We start from the raw sequence: 14,852 nt of genomic DNA on the forward strand, positions 1-14,852 counted from the left end.
TTTTTTTATGGTAGGTTTTGTGTTTTGTGTCTTATTTAAGAAATCTTTCCTATCGTGAGGCTATAAAAATACTTTAATTTTTTTTAAGTTTTACTTATTCATTTATATTTTAATCCCTTGGAAATTTTATTAGTTAACATTTGCCGTAATAACAGTGTTTAACAACCAACTACGAACTCTCCATACCATGTAAAAATAAAAAGTTTCTTTTTCTTGCATCTGCAGGTTGGCTGGGTTGGCTCTACTTTATACAGCAGTTTGAATAGGATGGTTCTGCCCTACATTTGTTCTCCTGGAACCAGTGGGCTATCTAGGCATATTCTTTTTGTAGCAACTCAAGAGGACCGTTTTGCATCACATTAACTTAGAATCCATTTGCCAAAGTTAGTCAAATAGCCAAGCCCAAATGTCAAGGAATAGGAAGTACACCTTTTGTACTTTCCATGTAGGAGGAACTGCTAGATTACATGAAAAATAGTGTGGCTATGGCTATAGGATGAAAGGAACAATTACAACTAGTCATTTCTTTTACTTAATGGTAAGGCTGAATAATATTCCATTGTATGTATATATAGCACATTTTACTCATTCATCTGTCAGCAGTCAGTTGAGTTGCTTTCACATTTTAACTATTGTGAATAATGCTGTTACAGACATGGGTATACAAATATCTTTTTGAAATCCTATTTTTAATTCTGAATATATACCTAGAAGTAGAATTGCTAGATCATATGGTAGTTCTAATTTTTTTCTGTGCAGGGGGGGGGAGACAGAGAGAGGGACAGATAGGGACAGACAGACAGGAAAGGAGAGAGATGAGAAACATCAATTCTTGGGCTTAAGCCAGCGACCATGGGTCATTCCTTAGTTGTTCATTGCTTGATTTCTCATATGTGCCTTGACTGAGGGGCTACAGCAGACCGAGTGACCCCTTGCTCAAGCCAGTGACCTTAGGCGCAAGCTGGTGAGCCTTGCTCAAACCAGATGAGCCTGCGCTTAAGCTGGTGACCTCGGGGTCTTGAACCTGGGTCCTCCACATCCTAGTCCGATGCTCTATCCACTGTGCCACAGCCTGGTCAGGCAGGTAGTTCTAATTTTAATTTTTTTGAGGAACCATCGTACTGTGTTCTCCAGCATCAATGCTAATTTTCATTCCCACCAACAGTACACAGAGCTCCAGTATATCCATGTCCTCATCAAAACTTATTTTCTGTTGTTGATTTTTTGTGGGGTTGTGGGTGTGTATGTATGTGTGTTATTTCATAGTTGTGATTTGCATTTCCCTAATCATAGTGATATTATTTTTCATGAGCTTATTGGCTATTTGCATATCTTCTTTAGAGAAATGTCTATTGAAGTCCTTTGCCAATTTTTGAATTGGGTTAATTAAATTTTTTTACTCTTTAAGTTTTAGGAGTTCTCTTTCTATTCTGGATATTAGTCACTTTTGATTTATATGATTTACAAATATTTTCTCCCATTTTTTTTTAAGTAGGAGTAGAGGAGATAGACTCCTACATGTGCCTCAACTGGAATCCACCCAGCAACTCCCAGTTGAGGCCAGTACCCTAATCAGTTGAACTATCCTAAGTACCCAGGGCAATGCTCAGAAGCTGTGAGAGGAGAGGAGAAAGAAAAGTGCGAGAGGGAGGGGAAGAGAAGCAGATGGTTGCTTCTCCTGTGTTCCCTGAATGGGAATCAAACTTGAAACATCCATACACTGGGCTGGTGGTCTGTCCACTGAGCCTATCGGTCAGGGCCTTTTTCCCGTTCTTTGGGTTAACTTTTCACTGTGTTTTGATTGTGTCCTTTGATACATAAGATTAAAATTTTTTTATGAAGTCTGATTTGATTATTTTTACTCTCTGTGCCTTTAGTGTCATATTCAAGAAGTCACTGCCAAATCCAATGTTGTGAAGCTTTTATCTTATGTTTTCTTGGAAGAGTTTTATAGCTCTCTTATGTTTGGGTCTTTGATCCATTTTGTGTTAATTTTGTGTATAATGTTATTTAAGGGTTCAACTTCATTCTTTTCCATGTAGATATCCAGTTTTTCAGCACCATTTGTTGAAGACATTGTCCTTTCCCATGTTAGATGATCTTAGCACCTTATTGGAAATCATTGGGCCAAATATATGACGGTTTATTTCTGGACTTTTTATTTTATTCCATTAGTCTTTGTTTTGTGTTTTTTTAACTTTGTTCTGGCACATTAGGGCCCTTGAGATTTCATAGGACTTTTAGGATGGATTTCTCTCTTTCTACAAATCATGTCATTTTGATTTTGATAGGGATTATATTGACTCTGTAGGTCGCGGTGTATGGTATTGATATCTTAGCAATATTAGGTCTTCTAATTCATGAACATGGGCTATCTTTCCATTTGTTCGTGTCTTCGTTAATTTTCATCAGCAGTGTTTCATAATTTTCACTGTAGAGTCTTTTACCTTGGTTAAGCTAATTCCTAAGTGTTTCAATTCCTTTGAGATAAATAAATGGAATTGTTTTCTTAAGTTCCTTTACAGATTGCTTATTGTTAGTGTATAGAAATGCAACAGATTTTTGTTGACTATATCCTACTGCTTTGCTGAGTTCGTTTATTCTAACAGTTTTTTGTGGGATCATTTAAGTTTTCTACATATGAGATCATTTGATGTATGTTTCCTTAACATGATATATAATATGTTATACTTAGTGGGAAAGTCAGCGTCATACTTATGGGCAAACAGTAGAGGCATTTACACTAGAAGAGTCCAGTGGGACTGAGTTTCTGAAAGTTGAAGCAAGTTCATCTCATTGGGCGCAGGTTTTGTTTAGAAATGCCCTTGAGGAAGCAGTAAAGCGTATTCATGGTTTTAAACCTTAGTTCTTGAGTGCTTGTCCTCAGTATTATGTCTAGCAAAATGGGAAGATGTGTCAAGTATTTCTACACACTAAGGAGTATTCTAAGGAAGAGCACTTGTGTTATTATCTGAGTTCAAGCTGAATTGGCTGCATTTTTTATGAATATTCTTTACTTGACAGAGCAACTGTGGGCCAACTGGTGTCTTCTGATGTGGAAATTTGGCAGGCAGTTTTCTACCAGTGACTGCAGTGACCCTGTCACTTCAAAGAAAACACCTGAAAATATTTGTTTTCACTGATAAATTTCTGGCTTTTGAGCGAAAAGGGTAATTTCAGACATTTCATCTGCCTCTGTGAGCTTGAAAACTTTCCTGTACTTAAAAGATATATATATATTTTTTGTATTTTCTGAAGTTGGAAACGGGGAGACAGTCAGAAAGACTCCTGCATGCGCCCGACCAGGATCCACCTGGCATGCCACCAGGGGGCGATGCTCTGCCCATCTGGGGCATTGCTCTGTTGCAACCAGAGCCATTCTAGCGCCTGAGGCAGAGGCCACAGAGCCATCCTCAGTGACCGGGCCAACTTTGCTCCAATGGAGCCTTGGCTGTGGGAGGGGAAGAGAGAGACAGAGAGGAAGGAGAGGGGGAGGGGTGGAGAAGCAGATGGGTGCTTCTCCTGTGTGCCCTGGCCGGGAATCGAACCCGGGACTCCTGCACGCCAGGCCAACGCTCTACCACTGGGCCAACCGGCCGGGGCTTAAAAGATATTTTTGATGAGGATGGTTGGTGACATTAAAAAATGTGAATTTTTAAATACCGTATAATAGAACATTGAAAGATTTACATAAATTAATAAGCTAACATTTTTCAAATAATGCATGACATTACAAAATTATGCATGGGTAAAACATCCATACAACCTGCAGTATAAACTAATGGATTTTCATGTAACAGTGCAGAAAGTTCCTTGATGTGTATTCATTTTCTGCATTGCAACTGGAAATTTGTTTCCATTTACTTTATTTTTATTTTAAGAAAAAGCACTTTATTTTTAATTTTTTTCTAGTACTTTTATTATTTTTAAATTTATTGTGGTGAACTCGGGTAATAAAATTATATAGGTTTCAGGTGTATAATTCAGTAATAAATCATCTATACATTGCATTGTGTGTTTAATACCCAAAGTCAAATCTCCTATCATATATTTGACCCCTGCATTTGTTTTTTAATATTCATTTCCCCATCACATTATGTTTAGCTTTTCTGGGTATGTTTTAGTTCTATTTCTTTTTTTCTTTTTTAAATTTATTTATTGTGCTTACATAGATTCAAGTGTCCCACTGATATATCTCCCTCCCCCATCCACCCCGGTGTTCCCCTTGATACCCCCTTTGCCCCCTCCCCCCTACACCCTCCCCCCCTTCTCTCCAGGATTTGCTGTTCTCTCTATAATTTATGTTATGTATATAAAATCTCACTAATTTCTTTCCCTTCTCTGCATCCTCTCATCCCCTTTCCCTTTGACCACTTTTCCTCTAGTCCCTTTGATCTTGACTCTACCTCTATTCCCTTCCTCAGTTCACATTTTTCATTAGATTCCTCATATGAGTGAGGTCATATGGTATTTTTCTTTCTCTGCCTGGATTATTTCATTTTGCATAATAGTCTCCATGTCCATCCATGTTATCACAAAAGGTAAGATTTCTTTCTTTTTCATGGCCACGTAGTATATTCCATTGTGTATATGTACCACAGCTTTTTAATCCACTCGTCCACTGATGTACACTTGGGCTGTTTCCAAATCGTGGCTATTGTAAACAATGCAGCCATAAACATGGGGGGTGCATTTCTTCTTTTGAATCAGTGATTTGGTGTGCTTAGGATATATTCCTAAAAGTGGATAGCTGGGTCAAAAAGCAGTTTCATTATTAACTTTTTGAGAAATCTCCATACTGTTTTCCACAGTGGCTGCACCAGTCTGCATTCCCACCAGCAGTGCAGGAGGGTTCCCTTTTCTCCACATCCTCGCCAGCATTTATTATGTGTTGTTTTGGTAACGAATGCTATTCTGACAGGTGTGAGGTAGTATCTCATTGTGGTTTTAATTTGCATTTCTCTAATGATTATTGATGTTAAACATTTTTTCATATGCCTATTGGCCATCTGTATGTCCTCTTTGGACAAGTGTCTATTCAGTTCTTTTGCCAATTTTTTGATTGGATTGTTTACCTTCCTGGTGTTGAGTTTTACAAATTCTTTATAAATTTTGGTTATTAACACCTTATCAGACATATTGTCGAATATGTTCTCCCATTATGCGACTTGTCTTTTTATTTTGTTCATATTGTCTTTAGCTGTGCAAAAGATTTTTAGTTTGATATAGTCCCATTTGTTCATCCTGTACTTTATTTCACTTGCCCATGGAGATAAATCAGGAAATCTATTGCTGCAAGAGATGTGAGAGAGCTTACTGCCTATGTTTTCTTCCAAGATGATTATGGTTTCACGACTTACATTTAAGTCTTTTATCCATTTTGAGTTTATTTTTGTGAATGCTGTAAGTTAGTGATCTAGTTTCATTTTTTTGCAAGTACCTGTCCAATGTTCCCAACACCTCCTTTGTCAAACATCAATTGTCCATAAAGGTGTTGGTTTATTTCTGGGTTCTCTGTTCTGTTTCATTGATCTGTATGGCCTGTTCTTATGCCAGTACCAACCTGTTTTAAATACAATGGCCTTGTAGTATAGCTTGATATCAGGAAGTGTGATACCACCCACTTTATTCCTCTTTTTCAAGATTGCTGAGGCTATTTGTGTTCTTTTTAGGTTCATATAAATTTTTGGAATATTTATTCTATATCTTTGAAGTATGTCATTGGTATTTTAATACAAAATTGCATTGAATTTATAGATTGCTTTGGGTGATAGAGACATTTTAATGATGTTTATTCTTCCTATCCATGAACATAGTATATGCTTCCACTTGTTCGTATCTTCCTTGATTTCTTTTATCAATGTTTTATAATTTTCCGAGTACAAATCTTTTACCTCCTTGGTTAAATTTACTCCTATGTACTTTATTTTTTTGTTGTTGCAATAGTGAATGGGATTGTTTCCTTAATTTCTCTTTCGGACAGTTCATTATTGGTGTATAAAAATGCCTCTGATTTCTGAGTATTGATTTTATATCCTGCCACCTTGCTGAATTCATTTATCAGGTGCAGTAGTTTTTTGACTGGGACTTCAGGGTTTTCTATGTACAGTATCAGGACATCAGCTAATAATGATAGTTTTACTTTTTTTTTTCTAATTTGGATGCCTTTTATTTCTTCTTCTTGTCTGATTACTGTGGCTAGGACTTCCAGAACTATGTTGAATAAGAGTGATGAAAGGGGGCACCCCTGCCTTGTTCCTGCTCTTAAGGGAATTGCTTTTAATTTTTGCCCATTGAGTATGATGTTGGCTGTGGGTTTGTCATAGATGGCCTTTATCATGTTGAGGTATGTTCCTTGTATTCCCACTTTGCTGAGAGTTTTGATCATAATTGGGTGCTGGATTTTATCAAATGCTTTTTCTGCATCTATTGATATTATCATGTTATTTTTCTTCTTCTTTTTGTTTATGTGATGAATCACATTGATTGATTTGCGAATATTGTACCAGCCTTGCTTCCCAAGAATAAATCCCACTTGATCATGATGTATGATTTTTTTCAGGTATTGCTGGATCCGGTTTGCTAATATTTTGTTGAGAATTTTAGCATCTAACTTAATCAGGTATATTGGCCTATAGTTTTCTTTCTTTGTAGTGTCTTTGCCTGGTTTTGGAAAGAGGATTATGCTCGCCTCATAAAACGACCTTGGAAGTCTTCCTTCCTCTTGAATTTTTTGAAATAGCTTAAGAAAGATAAGAGTTAGTTCTTTGAATATTGTAAGATTTTCCTGTGAAGCCATCTGGTCCAGGATTTTTGTTTGCTGGGAGTTTTTTGATAACTGTTTCAATCTCATTTGTTGTAATCATTCTGTTTAGGTTTTCTGATTCTTCCAGATTGATTTTTGAAAGATTATGTTTCAAGGAATTTGTCCATTTTACCTAGATTGTCTAATTTATTGGCATACAGTTCTTCATAGTATTTTTTTACAATCCTTTATATTTCTGCTGTGTCAATTGTTACTTCTCCACTCTTATTTCTAATTAATTTATTTGAGTCCTCTTTTTTTTGGTAAGTCTGGTTAAAGGTTCATAAATTTTGTTTTCCTTTTTAAAGAACCAGCTCTTGGTTTTATTGATCTTCTGTATTGTTTTTTTAGCCTCTAGGTCATTTATTTCTGCTCTGATCTTTATTATTTCCTCCCATCTATTTCCTCTGGGCTTTACTTGCTGTTCTTTTTCTAGTTCTTTTAGATGCAGGGTTAAGTTGTTAATTTGAGCTTTTTCTGGATTCTTAAGGTGTGCCTGTAATGCTATGAACTTCCTTCTCAGGACTGCTTTTGCTCTGTCCCATAGATTTTGAGTTGTTGTATGCTCATTATCATTCGTTTCTAGGAAATTTTTTATTTCTTTTTTTATCTCATTGTTAACCCATTCATTATTTAATAACATGCTATTTAGTCTCCAAGTGTTTCAATGTTTTTTAGTTTTTCTATTTTAGTTGATTTCTAGTTTCATGGCATTGTGATCAGAGAAGATGCTTGATATGATTTCAGTCTTCTTAAATTTATTGACACTTGTTTTGTGTCCTAACATGTGGTCTGTCCTAGAGAATGTACCATGAACACTTGACAAGAATGTGTATTCTGCTTTAGGGTGAAAGGTTCTGAAGATACCTATTAAATACAGTTGATCTAGTGTGTCCTTTAAGTCTGCTGTTTCTTTGTTAATTTTCTTTCTTGAGGATCTACCCATTGATGTTAGTGGGGAATTAAAATCCCCAACTATTATAGTGTTGCTGTTGATCTCGCCCTTTATGTTCATCAAAATGTGTTTTATATATTTAGGTGCTCCTATATTAGGTGCATAGATATTTATAATGGTTATATCTTCCTGTTGGATTGCTCCCTTTATCATTATGTAGTGACCTTCTTTATCCCTTACTATAGCCTTTGTTTTAAAGTCTATTTTGTCAGATAGAAGTATTGCTACCCCAGCTTTTTTTTCCTTTCCATTTGTGTGAAATATTTTTTCCATCCCTTCACTCTCAGTCTAAGTGTATCTTTTGTTCTGAGGTGAGCCTCTTGTAGTATATGAACAGGTCCTCTTTTCTTATCCATTAGCTACCCTATGTCTTTTGATTGGAACATTTACTCCATTAACTTTTAAGGTTATTGATATGTAGTTGTTTATTGCCATTTTATTCTTTATATCTACAATCCTCTTTTTCTAGATTTTTTTTTTCTTTGCTCTGTTTACAGCAGGCCCCTTTCCATTTCTTGCAGTATTGGTTTAGTTGTAATGAATTCCTTTAGTTTTTGTTTTGTTTGTTTTTTGTCTGGGAAGCTTTTTATTTCTCCTTCGATTTTAAATGATAACCTTGCTGGATAAAGAAGTCTTGGTTGTAGGCTCTTGTTTTGCATTACTTTGAATATTTCTTGCCATTCCCTTCTGGCCTCAAGTGTTTCTGTTGAAAAATCGGGTGACATCCTATGGGGGCTCCTCTGTATGTAATTGACTTCTTTTCTATTGCAGCTTTTAGTATTCTTTCTTTATCTCTTAACCTTGGTATTTTAATTATGATGTGTCTTGGTGTAGGCCTCCTTGGGTTCCTCTTTAATGGGTCTCTCTGCTTCTTGAACTTGCATGACTTTTTCCTTCATCCATTTAGGGAAGTTTTCAGCTATGATTTCCTCATTCAGGTTCTTCATATTGTCTTAGAGCTCTCTTAGGAGTTTCCTCAGACTTTTTGAGCCTCTTTTCTGTTTGCTGCTCTGCTTTCGTGTTTTTGTTTATCTTGTCCTCTAAATTACTGATTTGATCTTCTGCTTCATCCAACCTGCTGTTAATTCCTTCTAGTGTAGTTTTCATTTCTGATACTGTATTTGTCATTTCTGACTGATTCTTTTTATGATTTAATTATCATTTTTGATGCTTGCTCTCTCTTTATTTAGGTGCTCATTATATGTCCATCCATTGTTGCTTTAAGGTCCTTGAGCATCCTAACAATCATTATTTTAAACTCTGCAGCCGGTAATTTGGTTACTTCCATCTCATTCAGTTCTTTTTCTGTGGATTTCATTTGGATTGCATTTCTCTGTCTTCCCAGTTTTTCTGTGTATAGAGTCCTCCTTCGGGTGTGCTGTTTGAATAGCTAGCTGGGTCTAGGGTTTAAGTTGTCTGCCTCCAGCTATCAGTTGTGTTGGTTTTAGAACTTCTTGTGTTGGCATCATCTGTTGTTTGTAATCTGCTGTGGGCTACTTATCAACAGCTACTGCTTTTTTTGCTATTTATGTTGGTGATTTCTGTGCCCAGGTAGTGTGGGAAGGGTTAACCTGTCTGTGAGGATCAGCTTCCTCCTGCTTTGGGCTGTCAGTAGATCCATAAAGCTGCAAGCTCTGAAAGATTTGCCTCTGCTTTTCAGTTTTTCCACCTCCTCTTGCAACTGCCTCATCTTTCCAGAGTCTTCCTTTGAAAGACTATAGTGTGGACCCGACTGGCCTTACCTAACCAACTCCTGTACAGATTGCAAGCTTGTCGGGTTAGGGCTATGGTCAGCAAAATCATTAGTCAACAGAGCCAAATTTCAACAGTACAATGATTGAAATTTATTTTGAGAGCCAAATTTTTTTAACTTAAACTATATGGGTAGGTACATTCCTTATCGAGGTAGCACCCACACATGGTATTTTGTGGAAGAGCCACACTTAAGGGGCCAAAGAGCTGCATGTGGCTCGCAAGCCACAGTTTGCTGACCACTAGGTTAGGGCAGCTGAGGTTGGGAATACAACATTAGTGTGATCTCCTACTTCAGGGGTCTTGGGCAGTAGCTCAATATAGGGATTGTAGACCCTACTCCAGGGCCCAATCCTTTAGCCTCTGTTGGGAACTCGAATTTTATTTCTCCCCAACATGAGAGTTACAGAAAAGTATGAATTTCCTTGAATTTCTCTTACTGCTGGTTTTTTGCTGGGCCCAGCAGGGATCCAGGGGTTAGGATGGGTAGTGGGTGTGGCCTCTGAGAATCAGAGATGGGGTCTGCCTTCCAGCTCTCCCAGGTCGTGGTGCGTTCTCAGCAGTGTAGGGGGGAGGTGTAGCTCGGGTCTCACTGGAAACCTGAGTCACCAACCCACCCCCAGCTTCCTTGCCTTTCTGAAAGACCTTATTCCCTGGCTGGAGCTGGAGAGATTCTGGGGGTGTGGCAGCTGCTTTCCCCAGGCTGGTGTGGGACAAAGGGAGTGCCCCTCCCATGAAAATGTCCACCTCAATATTGGAGAATGACTCAGCACAGGTCTTCTAGTCACCATCACTGTGTCTTTCCCTGGGCCTCCAACTTTACACTTTCCTCACATAACTCCAGTCCTCTCAGCTCTCCCACTCCTGGAGCCCTGGGTAAGTGGATGTGAATGAGGTTTTCTGCACGGGCCCTTAAAAATGGAATCTGCGTCCAAGAGGTGTGTCTCTTTCTTGTGTACAGAAACTCGGCTCTTTTCACAGCTAAATACTGTCTAGTCACCTCTTCTAGGCTTCGGGGCTCAATCCTGGGGCTCTGGGCCCAGGGCTGAGGACCCACACTTCTCAGGGCAACCCCCACCCCCTCCTACCGTGAGAGTCCCTCCCAGGCTGCTGCTCACTCCAGGAGCAGGGCAGCCCTTTCCACATCTCCGCACTTCCTAGCAGACTTGGTGTGGCTTCTGTGCTTCTTGGTTATAGAGTCCTCTTCGTTTAGTCCACAGTTGGTTTTTCAAGATGTTTGTTCTTAAATTAACTTGTAATCCAATTTGGTCCTGGGAGATGGCAGTTGGAACGTCTGTCTACTCCATTGCCATCTTGGAATCCTAGTTTTATTTCTTATATGGAGCATATTGTTGTATTCTACTTGAGCCAAACCAAAAATTCATTTCTTCTTTTGATAAGTGAATCATTCCATCCACATTTACTTAAATGACTGAATGTTAGCTTTAGCTCTGTCATTTTTTATTTTAGTTACTGTGTATGTTATATATGGTTTCCCTGTCTATAATTTCTTTCTTTAATAATATTACTTTCTTTAATTCATTTTTAGTCTTTTCCACTTTAGTCCAATAACCCTTATTAAGTTTGCATTCAAATATATCTTATAGTCTTCATTTAAAATTTTTTAATTCTTATTTATTGATTTTTAGAGAGAGAGAAAGGTAGAGAGGTAGAGACAGAGAGAGAGAGAGAGAGAGAGAAAGACATCAGTTTGTTGTTCCACTTATTTATGCATTCACTGGTTGATTTGGGAATGTGCCCTGACTGGGGATCAAACCTGCAACCTTGGCATGTCGAGACAACGCTCTAACCAACTGAGCCAATGGGCCAGGGCTTAGTCTTTTTTTTTTTTTTAAGTGAAGAGGAGGGGAGATAGACTCCTGCATGTGCCCTGACCCTGATATACCCTGCAACCACCATCTGGGCCCCATGTTCAAACCAGTCGAGCCAATGGCTGCAGGAGGGGAAGAGAGAGAGAAGGGAAAGAGGGATGGGAGAGAAGCAGATGTTACTTCTCATATGTGCCCTGACCAGGAATTGAACCCAGGACGTCCATACGCCAGGCCGATGCTCTACCTACTGAGGTAACCGGCCAGGGCCTAGTCTTCTTTTTAAATAATTTTTTCTTGTGGTATTTCTGAGGTCAACTCTTGTTTCATTACTTCTGGGGGTTTTTGTACTGTTCTGTTCTGCTCTTAGTTCTTGAATTTCAATTCGAGTTGCTTTTTCAGATTCCTGAAAAGGGATAGTTAACCCAGTTTAGATTTTTGTGTTACAGTTTTCTACTGCTGCATGTTTTGGTGGGGAAGGGAGCAGCGTGGCTATGTTGATAATTTTCACCAGCTGAGATGTTTTTGTTTTGTTTTCTTCTGTAGCTTTGTATAAATGAAGAGTGTTTATGCCTGTATTCAGGACTGTTGAAGACTGGTGATTCGGAGTGGTTTACTAGGTTCCTTGTCTAAAGCACCTTCTTGCATCATTATGACAACATGCAACTTCTTTAATGGATGGCGCAGAGGGATAGAATCTAGTGTCAAAATGAAGGGGCTGGTCTTCCCTGAGCTGCTCGGCTGTTGGTATAGAAGAAGAGATCAACAGCAGAGCCACTGTAAATGTGGTAGGAAACTGCAGAAGTCTGTTCTAGGGTTGTTGTTGTATTTTTTTACAGGTATAAAATTTTTTTAATTTATTTATTTTTATTGAGCTTATTGGGATGACATTGGTTAATAAAATTGTATAGGTTTCAGGTACACATTTCTACACTACATCATCTGTACACTGTATTGTGTGTTCACCACCCCAAGTCAGGTCTCCTTCCATCAATATTTATCCCCCCTTTATCCTCTTCTACCTCCCCCCATGCCCCTCCTTCTGGTAGTCAACATACTATTGGGAAGTCTGTTCTGACTCAGCTAATTTTCTCAATAAAATAGGAAGTACAGTTAGGCCGAGTAGGGTGCGTAAAGGTGCAGGACTGAAAGAGGAAACTTGGGTTTCTATAGGAAGACCTGGAAGAATAGGAGATGGGTGTACAGTTAGAACTTTCCATGTCATTCAGTACTGTTCACTATTTTAATGGTTTCTTACTATTCTGTTTTATGACTTAAATTATGGTTCTGTGATTTTTTTAAACCAATTTCCTGTTGTTGGACATTTAAGTTGTTTTCAATTTCTTGCTATTAAAAATAAAAGTGGAACAATGTCTCTCGCTGTACCATTTCTAAACTTGGAGTTCTTAATTTTTTTGTTAAGATATAAAAATGGTTATCTTACTCATTGGTTCGTAAATCATAGATTATTCACTTATGTAAAAATATAAATTTTAGGGCCTGACCTGTGGTGGCGCAGTGGATAAAGCGTCGACCTGGAAATCCTAAGGTCGCCGGTTCGAAACCCTGGGCTTGCCTGGTCAAGGCACATATGGGAGTTGATGCTTCCAGCTCCTCCCTACCTTCTCTCTCTCTGTCTCTCTCTCTCTCTCTCTCTGTCTCTCTCTCTGTCTCTCCCTCTCCTCTCTAAAATAAATAAATAAAAATTAAAAAAAATAAAAATATAAATTTTAGGAGTGTGATGATGTCTCTAACATAATAGTCAAATACAGAATTTTCAAGCACAAATAATGAGATTCTAAATAGCACTTGTATATAGTGGTACTGATTACTGTTGGAAAAAATACTGTGATACTGAAACTATGATCATCATATTGTTTTATTCTGGGAAAAATAATAGCATCACAATCTTGCTGTATAGAGTATACCAAAATTAGTGATACTTCTTAATAAAGTCCTGTTTGAAAATATAAATCAAAGTGATTTGGTTGTAACCTAATCCTACTAAAACAGGAAAGAAAATGAAGATATGAACATATGTCCATGAAATGTCTTAAATTGTGTTAAGTCAAGTTAAAGGAGGACATGCTCTTAAATGTGCCCTGTGTACTGGAAGCAGCCATTTAGGCCATGGGTCTCTTAGAGCAGGATTATTACAGCACCTTCCAACTGACCTGCCTCCATTTCTCACTTTCTTTCCTCCAGTGCACTTTCTGTTCCTTAAAGCATATTTTCCAGTGTACTGGTTCAGCTGTGTCTCTACTGGCACAGGACCTGTTCGTCTGCCTGATTTTACATTCTCTATAGTCTGGCCTTCTCAGCCTGCTGAGCCTGAGTTCCTTTCCTCCTCTCTGCTGCCCTTGGTTTCCTCCTATAAACTAAACCTCACTGGCTCCTGCAGCGCCAAGAGAACATATAATGAAACCATAATTGTTTAAAGAATCTGGACCAGCCTGTCCAGGCAGTGGTGCAGTGGATAGAGTGTTGGACTGGGATGTGGAGCACCCAGCTTCGAGACCCCGAGGTCGCCGGCTTGAGTGCGGGCTCACCAGCTTGAGTGCAGAGTTGCTGGCTTGAGCCCAAGGTCAAGGCACATATGAGAAAGCAATCAATGAACAACTAAGGAGACTAATGAGCCACAATGAAGAATTGATACTTCTCATCTCTCTCCCTTCCTGCCTATCCGTCCCTCTTTCTATTTCTCTCTCTCTGTCTCTGACACACACACACACACACACACACACACACACACACACACACACACACAAGAATATGGACCAGAAGATATAAGTAAGAAAGCTATAATGGGAAAGGCTGTATGTGGATGTATATGCTGTGGCTGTGGCCAGTGTGGTTATCATGGCTATATTAAATTTATGTCTGATGTTTTGGAGCCAAAACAAAGAGGATGAAAAGGTCATCTATATATATTATTATCAGAAAGGTAGGATGCAAAACATCTAACAATAATTTTATAAAAACAATTCTTATGTAGGTCTTCATTATGGAAATAACTGAATGCAATCAACCAAATTCTTATTTCTAAGATTCTTTGTGACAGGTTTCATGTAACTCTGTGGTCAGTTACTAAAAGCCTTGTAACAGTAAGTTTGTAAGATAAGTATGTAGCCTTTTGGTGTTTCAACTTGATCCAGTTGTAGAACTTAAGTAATTCAGACCCAGAGATGTTAAGTGACTTGTCCCCAATCTCTATAGATTTCCTGATTTCCTATACAGTTGTCTCAGATCACTGACTAGTTTCTGATAAAGATTACAGTTCTGGATTTCTTCCAAGGTTGCTTGTAGAGATCAAAGTACTGTGATTTGGTGGTCCAGCCTGAATAATTGAGATCTTGTACTGCCAGTCAGATGCACCAGCACCACAGTAGGGGTTCAGTGAGATCAGGGTCTCTGAGGGTGAGCACCTGCTGAATGAAGGCTAGGAGCATATATACCAACTCCTTCTCAAACCCTATCACAGTTCTGTCATGGGGATTCTGATGGTAAAATC

The 14,852-nt window shown here is 38.4% G+C and overlaps 1 protein-coding gene across 3 annotated transcripts in view; it reads left to right on the top strand.

Annotated features, from left to right (window-relative positions):
• Nucleotides 1-12,716, top strand: part of ZC3H8 (zinc finger CCCH-type containing 8) — a 44,957-nt gene extending 32,241 nt beyond the window's left edge. For all 3 annotated transcript variants that reach the window (XM_066377734.1, XM_066377736.1, XM_066377735.1), the window contains one exon: nucleotides 11,888-12,716. The gene's annotated coding sequence lies outside the window, so the exon portion shown is untranslated. The remainder of the gene's footprint in view (nucleotides 1-11,887) is intronic.
• The last annotated feature ends 2,136 nt before the right edge of the window (nucleotides 12,717-14,852 follow it).

Source organism: Saccopteryx leptura, chromosome 3 (assembly GCF_036850995.1).
Source record: "Saccopteryx leptura isolate mSacLep1 chromosome 3, mSacLep1_pri_phased_curated, whole genome shotgun sequence".
In the NCBI taxonomy this organism is placed as follows: Eukaryota; Metazoa; Chordata; class Mammalia; order Chiroptera; family Emballonuridae; genus Saccopteryx; species Saccopteryx leptura.